Genomic DNA, 10,401 nt, shown 5'->3' with positions numbered 1-10,401 from the left:
GCTAAAATTTCGACTTTTCATTAGGAGAATATAATTCTAGAAGAGGTGGCACGCGAAATTTTTGGAGACATTTTAAGGATCGACGATTCTGGCTAAAATTTCGACTTTTGATTAGGAGAATATAATTCTAGAAGAGGTGGCACGCGAAATTTTTCGAGGTACTTTAAAGATCGACGATTCTGGCTAAAATTTCGACTTTTGATTAGGAGAATATAATTCTCGAAGAGGTGGCACGCGAAATTTTTCGAGGTACTTTAAAGATCGACGATTCTGGCTAAAATTTCGACTTTTGATTAGGAGAATATAATTCTCGAAGAGGTGGCACGCGAAATTTTTCGAGGTACTTTAAAGATCGACGATTCTGGCTAAAATTTCGACTTTTGATTAGGAGAATATAATTCTAGAAGAGGTGGCACGCGAAATTTTTCGAGGTACTTTAAAGATCGACGATTCTGGCTAATTTTTCGACTTTTGATTAGGAGAATATAATTCTAGAAGAGGTGGCACGATGTATTTTTATATAGTTTGCTGCGTCAATTTTTTTTTTTTATTTATATATTTTTATGTAATTTTATACTTACCTTTATACTTACCTGCATACTTACCTGTATACTTACCTTTTTCAACTGCTATTTTTTTCTATTTTTTGTCTTTTTTTCAACAGTTTACTTAATTCTATATACTTACCTTTCATACTTACCTTTTGTAGTTTCTTGTTGTGCTCTAAAAGGTATTTCATATCTTCTTTTATTATTTTCTTCTGAATAGAAACTACAATGTGCGTTGAATAATTTTTGAGATTTAAATTGTTTATTAATTATTATCTTTTGAGTTCTTATTTATTTTGGTCTTTGAAATTGTTCTTCCAAATTTGTCCTAAAAATTTAATAATTAGTCTGTATACTCTTATTGTTCTATAATATGAAGTATTAAATGGAAATTGAAAATTTTAATTAAATAATATCAAATGTGTTAAAATTATCGAAATATATTAATATTATTCTATCTTCAATTTCCATTTCTCTTTATTTGCATGGAGAATGATACTTAAAATACGTACAGATATCCAGCAATGAAATTCATGTTGCACAGCACAATGTCCATCGATAAAATACATAATTATCGAAAGTGTATAACAGGTTTCATTATACGAACATCGTACCACATAAACTATATAGCTTATACGAATTATCCAAATTTTGGCCACTGTCGCTACATTTTCATGGAAATTCCCGCTTAACATTGCTCCATTATATTTGTTATAACTTGTTCCACATTGTTACTTACAGTGTCTCTCTTTTCTATTCTTCTGCATTCGCATATTCCATCAGAAATATTTTCCACAATTATATCTAATGTTTGTTTTATATTTGATTATATTGAATAAGAATGTATCCGGTATTTTTATCATATTCAATATTCGTTTCATCTTATTTTTTGACTTTATAATTATTCTAGAAAAATAAAATCTTGCAAGTTTTATTAAGCTTACAGTTTTTTTAAAATTCATTTTAAGTGATGAAAATGTAATTCATTATGCTTCTTAGAATAAGTTTATTGATTAAGAAATTGAAAAAGATAGTAATAAATCAAGAAAAAGGAACAATGATAATTTTCCAAAGAGAAAACCGGATTTATAAATGTGGTTCCTTCAATAATGGCAATATTACTAGGATATTGAATTTAAAATGGTATGTATAAAGAAAAATGAAAATGTGTAGAAGTCTATTGCGATTTAGTGAATAACATTCGAAAATTTTGGAAAGTATATTTTTATATTCTCTGTTCTGTTCCAATCGATTTACTTTTATTCTTTTTCATAGTTTGACCACTAGAGGATACTATTTTGTTGGGAGAAGTTATTATTACTGATAAACTTTAGAATCTTACTAATCTTACTAATTCTCATCTCATTTTATATTATAATTCAATAAAGAAATAAAATAAAAAAAAAGTTTACAATATCAAATTTTAACACAAAATCTTGTAATTTTAAATACATTATTTATCAAAATAGAATATTTATATTTAAAATTTTCTAATATATTTTCTATTTATATAATTAAATAAAATATTTTTTTTATTAAGCTAAAGAATAAGACAAAAATATACATGAATATCAAAAGATTAAATAAGAAATTTTCTTTGACACAGAAAAGATAGAAAGAAATTAACGAGATTTTACAATAGTTTAAAGAAATCTAATTACAGGAAGGTAATTTCACAAGATGTACCTGTCATAAATTATCTCAATCTCTTTAACAAACGTTTTCAAATTCCCTGTGACTTTGATATAATTTTCCTATAATTGTTCGAACGAGATTGCGCAATATCTTCAAAGAAATTAATTATCAGAACATAATTTCAGAATATGCACTTTCCATAAATTATTCCACCTTTCTTAAGAAGTTAAAATTCGCTCTAAGACTTCCTATATCTCAAAAAAAGAACAATTTTCTAATTGTTTGAATATTTCTCATAAATGTAATAGCGCACTTAGCAATTTATTCGTGGAAAATTATTCGATTCTATTTTCTCGTCTATCAAGTTATCGAAAAGGATCGAAATACATTAAATCATTCGTAATGGACTCTACACAAATGGCTGCTACAGAAATTGATACGTTATATTTTATCTGGAAATGTAAATTCTTAAAATAACAAAAACTATTATCCAATTGTATATTACCATTTTTTCCTCGTAACTAAAAAAGAATGTGGCAATAATATTAAATAATACTATTGAAATTGAAATTGCTAGAAAAAAGATCTGAATATATTATTATTATTATTATTTAACAATATAAAGTAATAATTATGTTCTCCTTTTAATATTTTGTGTGAAATATTTCTATTATACATTTATTATGATATCACTTCCTTTCTTTCTTATACTTAAGATATATCTATAAAAATTGAAAATCGATTCACTTTTTATCTTGTAGATTCTAAATCATTAAAATAATTGTACCCTTTTAGCAATCTTTCCATCGCACCATTTATATATTTTATAGTTTCTCGGAATAATAATTACGACTCGTGATTATTGAAATGGAGGCGTGAAATTCAAAGGTTGTTATATAAATTGAAAAGCCATTCATTTCTTATTAGACCAGAGAGAAATGGCAATGGAACAATTGATTCAACAATTGATCTTCGATTTTTTAAGTCATTAAATATCTATCTTGAAAGTTTTTTATAAAAAAATATATGAAACTGAAATAAAACATATAAAATGGAAATAGAATTCAAATTAAATAAAAATATCTAAAAATACCTACAAATATAAAATCTGAAAAAAAAAAATTACAATACAATATGATCTTCAAAAAGTTCTTGTAAATTGTCTTATATAATAAACTTAGAATTACTCGATTCTACAATTTCGATTTGACCCAAGAAACGCTTAAATAATTTCGATGTTTCGAATACATCTAGCAAGAGCAGAGGTTTATTAAAAAGTCACGTGGAAACTCATTAACTTTGAAAATGTGTTACTTAACCAAATTCACCTTGGAAGATACTTTATCCTCAAGTTCAACGTTTCCTAGAAGATATTACCTGTATATGCATGGTGCATGTAATGTGCACACCTGACCTGTTTATAGCGTTCGCTATCTATGTTTTATGGAAATGGGTAAAGTCTTTGTTAAACATTCTCTTATGAAGTTGAAAATTTAATGCATTTAATGAAACTTTGTGATTCCTCATATTCTGTTCCGATCATTCGTATTGTTTATTGCGTTACTGAAAATGTATCTGCATTATCGTTTCTCTTCTTATTTTATATTTTCATCCTGTTCGAATTTGAACATTTATACATATGCAAATTCTTTTCTGGATATAAATTGTAGTCTAGCTTCTTTAAATTAATTTTAAAATACTCGAGTCTGTGAAAAATAGTATAAATTTAGTATATCTTAAATAATTCTAACTTAAGCAGTTTAAATAGAACTCCTATACAAATTGTTAATATATTTGCGAGACATTTATGGAGAGTCGATTCTAAAGTCCAAAACGAAAAGTTAATACACAAAAATATTAGTTTATATATATTGAATTATAAGCAATTGAAGATTTAAACAGAGATAGAAGCATTCCAATCGTATGCACATTTCAATCATCTATAATTTAATAAACAATCCTATTTTGCATACCAACTTTTGTGCTTTTTATGTTTTAAAATTAATCCTCTAAAGATATCCTGATGAATATTAATATTATAACACTCTATACATATTCATGATTTCGCGAAATAAATCCATAATTAAATAATTACGTTTATTAACTGTCACATCATAATTTAATATTTGTGTTTCATTTTGAACCATTATGAAATTATGAGTTAAGGGGCTAAATAAATTCCGTAGATTCGAATTTCGCTTCACAAATCTGGGAACATAAGTGTCTAATCCCCGAAAGTAGAATAAACCCGTTATAATTTACTACTCCTCGCGTCCATGCACGATCCGAGTTGTGCATTTTGATAACAATGTCTATTCACTCAACTGCAACTCCGCGAATCATTTGTCACAAAATACTGGCGGCACTCGATTTGCCAAACGATCCACAACTGTAAATTTACTTTGAGACCGTAAACGGGAAATTTATGGGTATGAAGGGAACGAGTAACATTGTTGCCAACCGAACTGGCTCGTCACTCGTCCCTTTGTGCAAACGTAAACGGGTTACAATCATCGATTTTGACAGCATTCGCCATGACGATCGTTTCGTTCTGATGAAATTGATGAATTTCTCGCTCAAATGTTCCGAAACGAAGCTTGTAATTCTATCGTGGTAATTGTAACTGATAGCTAATTACATTTCCTCGATCATGTGTTCGTGGATTAAGTTTGGATATTCTTTTGAATAATTTGAGGGGAGGGGGTACGAGATGGATTATCTTATTCGCGATGATTTTGAATTTGTGTAATTTAAAGTTGAATTTTTTTGGGATATTCGAGAGTTTAGAGATTTCAGTTTCGATTCTAAGGATTGAAAAATTGTTTCATTCTATGGAAAGATATCGAAAAATTTTGTATTCTAGCAAAGGATTCATTGTTAAGGATAATTGAAATTTGGATTTTTACAGGATTGCTTTTACATAATAGATCAGTATTCTCGGTACTGAGAATATAAAATTAATATAAAAAAAATGCAATTAGGAATTTCCACTGTTATTAGATTAAATTTTTCTATTAAGAATTCTACAAACGAAATAGCGAAAATTAATTAATATAAAAAATATATAAGACGTCTAATAATTTTGATTAGACGTAGACAATAATATCATAAAATCTTTCTAAGATGTGTTTTTTCAAAGGAGATTAATATATAATCTAAGCATGACTTCGTGGCTAATTGCAAATCCCAAAAGCTACATTTGTTAGCTTCGTGGATTCATTGTCGCTACGTGACGTTTTAACTCTTTCTAACTAGAACGAGACTGACCAGTGATACGTGACTGTTAAATAGATCTGAAATAAACGCGTGGATAACGCGTGGATAATGAATCATCATCCATTTCACTATACTTGTTATATTTTAATTAAATGTGATCGTAATAATTTTCCTCCTCGTGTTATATTTAATTCCGCATTAAATATCATCTTGAAACGATTAAGAATATTACAGAATTTTTTTGAAACGGATTTAGTAAAAAGGATCAGCTTTCGAGAGTTCGATAAGTTTTATGATAGAACTGTCGCGATATTGCGATTTAAAAGGTTCAACGCGTGAACGATCAATAAGTCGAAATTAATGGTGGCCTCTGATTTAAAAACGGTTCGACGAATTCATCGATTTCAGGCATTCCCTATTCCCTCCGCAAATCGGTGAACCGGAAATCGCGTGATTCGCGTCTTTCCTCAATAAACATGATAACTATCTTTTTGATTTCTCTTATTAATAATATTTTACCGAAACATCTGCATAATCTACATATAATCTATCTTGTCGATAATTTTTCTGAATCGGATATCTCTTATTTATAGAGTTTCTAATTAGTTTTTACGTGAATAATTTTTGTTTAATTCCGTATTTCAACGATTTTGTGTATTAATATTAATTTGAAAATTTTTATCGAATTTAGATTAGAAAATTTCTATGATGACAATTACAAAGTGTTGTATGATTTTAATGTTAATGAATGATGAATAATGAATGAATAATGAAAATATTGATTTTTTTTTTCGCATCCTTTATTCAATAGAAAGAAACGAGAAAACGAGGCCTTCAATTACACGACACACGTGGGAAAAAACTTTTTTTATTCCTTGCGATTGCATTCTTGCAGATGCGCGAACTTGAATCTCGCGCCAATTACTTTTTTCCTGCTAATTAAACTTTGTAAGAGCTCAACAAAAAAAAGAATCCCCTCTGGGGATGTGGAAAAAATGAGAACGAACCTAAAAAAAGAATTTTGCCTCCGGCCAATTATCTTTATGATGATTATACAATCTGGTGAAATAATCGAATTTTTACAAAACTGACAAAAAATCCTTTCTGGTGTCCCTAAATAAATAATAAATAGGATAAAAGAAGGAAGATTAAAAATTTTAAAACCTCTTAATTTTCAGGATTAAACGTTTATAAAATATTTTTGTCAAATAAATATTTATAAAACGCTGCAAGCGCTTTGAAATTTTGTTATTTAACAATGCTTTTTAATTTTATCATTTTCACTTACTTTCATTATATTTCATTATATTATATTTTTATTATATCACTTGTTAAAAGTCAAAAGTCAAAAGAATTATCTCTGATTATTTTGTTTCAATCTATATAAATCATCCTCATCGTATCTAAATCATTCTAACAATGTGTATATCTTATTTGAACGCGTAGAGAAACATATTACTCAGCATTATGTCTCTCCACAATACGTGTTATATCCTTTCTAACTTATTCTCTATCTGTCATAATGTAATTTCACAGTGGTTAAATGGCGATATAACTTATACACGAAAAACTTCATTGGAGAAATAATACAAATATATATTTCTTTCCAAAGAAGAGAAAAATATGACGCGTACGATTTTTTTAGTTCACTATGTTATAAATTTCTATATTGAATTCACATTTTTTTTTTACTTTCCATTTCTATTTTATTCTCCGTTTACATCACTTTTTCCACATGATGCGCGCTTCCAAAATTTCTATCCAAAAAAGAAAGAATCATTTTTTATTTTAAAAGATAAACTTTCCAAAAGATAATTTTTCTCGATAATATATTAAATTCAAATTATTCTTCTATTTCTTATAAAATATTATTGAGAATTCGCATCAGCCTATATCGATAATCGAAACATACATTCTACAAATTGCGATCGATACATCCTCATCAGTATTCGAACAATGCCCTAAAAGGATTGGCAACGCACTCACCTTCAGTTCAAACACGTTCTTCCTCCAATCTTTCCCTCCTCTCGTGTTGGAACGATTCCATCGTGGCTTCACTCGCCTCTCTTGTCCAACCAGCTTGTCAACGTTCCACGTTAGGAAAACCAACGATGATGGGTCCTAAGTCGTGAAATTTCGCGACAAAGTGCATTGTTCGCTCGATCACTCACACGATAATAATACTGTCACTCCCTACGTTCCTATCCGCCAAACGAGCGATCCTCTTCCAAATATAAACTTTTTACAATCTTTTGCCAAATTTATTTTTTTACACCTTTCCTTTATCGCACTCTATCGTAAAACAAAGTTTCGATAATCGTCGAACCGTGAAACTTGCACGCGAGAAAACGTGAGATCGACGTCCAACGCTGAACAACAACGTGGCAGAGTTTCCACGTCAAAAGCAAGTTGAAAAGTTCCTTAGAGCGACCGGCTGATTTAATGATAACGTCACAACACTGTGCAACGACATTGGACATTAATGAATCACGTTTCTCGATCTATCTTCGCCGATGCGTTATCTATCCTCCCGAATTTCGCACTTTCGTAAAATTCCCTCCTCGTCCACCCCCGTACACCGTGTTACGAAATAATATATCTTATCAATATCACGAGTAATTTATTAAATTAAAAGTAATTTATTGTTTAAAAAGAAACTTTAAACCATGCTTCCCTCCTTTCCTCCTCCCGTCTCATTTCTTCCGGTTTTCGAATTTTTCGAAAGGAAAATTTCGACTCTAATGCGAAACATTTTCAACGAGAAAATGAGAAATCGTGAAAACGACGGGCAGAATGATACGCGGTTTGATCGAAGATGTTTTATTTACAGATCCTCGAGCGAATGGGGATTGGAAACACGAGCCACGGAGAGGAAACGAGCTAGGGTCCAGCCGAATGTAGCTACGCGCGTACACTGAAGGAACTCGTGAAGCGAGGGCGCCGGCTTGAACCGGTTCAACCCCTCTTCCCAGCATCCCACGCCGTCGCGCATTCTCTTATCAAAGAATTCGGAATTCCCCTTGGAATCTATCGGGGTGGATTCGCGAAAACATCTTGGCAGACGAGGCTTGGCGGAATTTCTCGAGAGGCTGGTGGTCTAGCGTTGGCTAGAAGCTGTTGATCTTCGTGAAATGGATCGATGATGCACCGGGATGGAAAATTTTTCTATTTTTGTCTTTTTCTCGAGCGTGTGGAGATCGATATTTGTATCCGTGGACGATTGTAATATTTTTTTCTTCTTCAAGACTTGAAGAATTTGTATTGTGTTGCTTGTGTGTTCGAACGAGAGTAAAATTGTTAGAGATTATTTTCGAGTATATTTTGTAAATATGGATATTATTATGTCGAGAGTAATTTAAAATATTTATTATTATTATGAAAAATAAGTGTTGAAAGTTTCACTCTCGAAAAATAAATTTAAATATAAATTTAAAGAAATATCTTGAAAGAATGTAATTTTCAGCAGAAATGTATATATTTCTTAATAAAAAGAAGCAAGATTTTACATCGAAGTGTATGTGTTTTGTATTCCATGTACAAAAGATCATTTTTCTCCACTTATCCCACGTTCTTTATCCTATAATTTATATGATTTATCTCACATCTTACGTTCCAAGGAATAACAACGTTTCAAAGTATTGTACCAAATCTTCATCACACATTATGTGCTTTTTCCTTGAACTCCATTTCCTACATTCCATATCTCATATTCTCTAGATCATTTCCCACATTGCATATTCCACTTTCCATATTTTCAACTATAACTCATTCTGCATAATTTATATTCCCCAAATAATCTGTTTGCTGCATCACGTATCTCATATCTCTTGTTCTATGCATTCCATATTCAATACTTCATTTCTCATATTCCGTGATTTCGCTTCTCACATTTCCTGTCACACGTATTTCAAACGTCTTATTTGACATTTCTCACGTTGGAACACTAACATTAGACTTACTCCATATTCGAACACCTTATTTTTCAAATACTCACGTACATCCACAAGATACTCACGACAAGATATTTTTGCAAAATTTTTTCGTATGACGAATTAAACAATATAAACAAATAAGTTAAAATTATTTTTCATGCATGAAATAAATGTGTTCACTGTGGAATTTATATTGCATGTATTCGATATGAAAATTTGTTTATTCTATTTTTACATTATATTTTTATTATTCGTTGTATAACACTAGGAGTAATATCAGTTTTAATTTTGAAGATGTAATAAACGAATATATGCGCACGATAGAGAAACTTTCATTTCCGCAGCTCGAGTAGAACGAGAGGTAGAAAAAGAATACTGCTTACATTTGACTGAAGAAATTTAATTTTATGAAAGAGAGTCGTACAAATATAATCGAATATAATGTATCTTATAAATGAGAATTTTAAACATTAAATTTTCTTCCAATTTTCATATTATTATATTTTCTGTTTAATAAATATTTTATTATAAAATCAATTTATGTATAAATTCGATAAATTCGAAATTATACGGTAAGTAAACAATTTATTGGATGTCAAAAATATGGTCCATTTCGCTTGATTATAATAATATTAAATAATTAATAATAAAAGTAATTAGGAATTTCTATAAAATGCACATGTATAATTAAAGTTTAATTATGTCACATATTTATGTATCTTCTTCGAATACTGTGAGGAAATTACACTCACAGTTTTTTTTTTTTTTGAAATATTCATTATTAGTGAAATTATACATAGAATTTTTTTCTCAAAACAAAAGATACGTTTTGCAGAAAAATTTTTAATTTTCGTTTAATCATTAGAGTTTCATAAAACTTTTAAAGTAAAGTTTTAAAATAAAGGAAAATTTTTGAAATTGAAACGATATTTGTAACTTGTCAAATTATTCCAGTTAGACACTGGACATTTTATATAAAAATAAAAAATAATTTTTAACGATAAAATTTCAACATGAACAATTGTTTAACGAATTAATTGAAAAAAATTTGAAATCCAACTATTGAATGT

The sequence above is a fragment of the Apis dorsata genome, unplaced genomic scaffold (assembly GCF_000469605.1).
Source record: "Apis dorsata unplaced genomic scaffold, Apis dorsata 1.3 scaffold_1, whole genome shotgun sequence".
Lineage (NCBI taxonomy): Eukaryota > Metazoa > Arthropoda > Insecta > Hymenoptera > Apidae > Apis > Apis dorsata.
Note: the sequence above shows the minus strand (reverse complement) of the source record.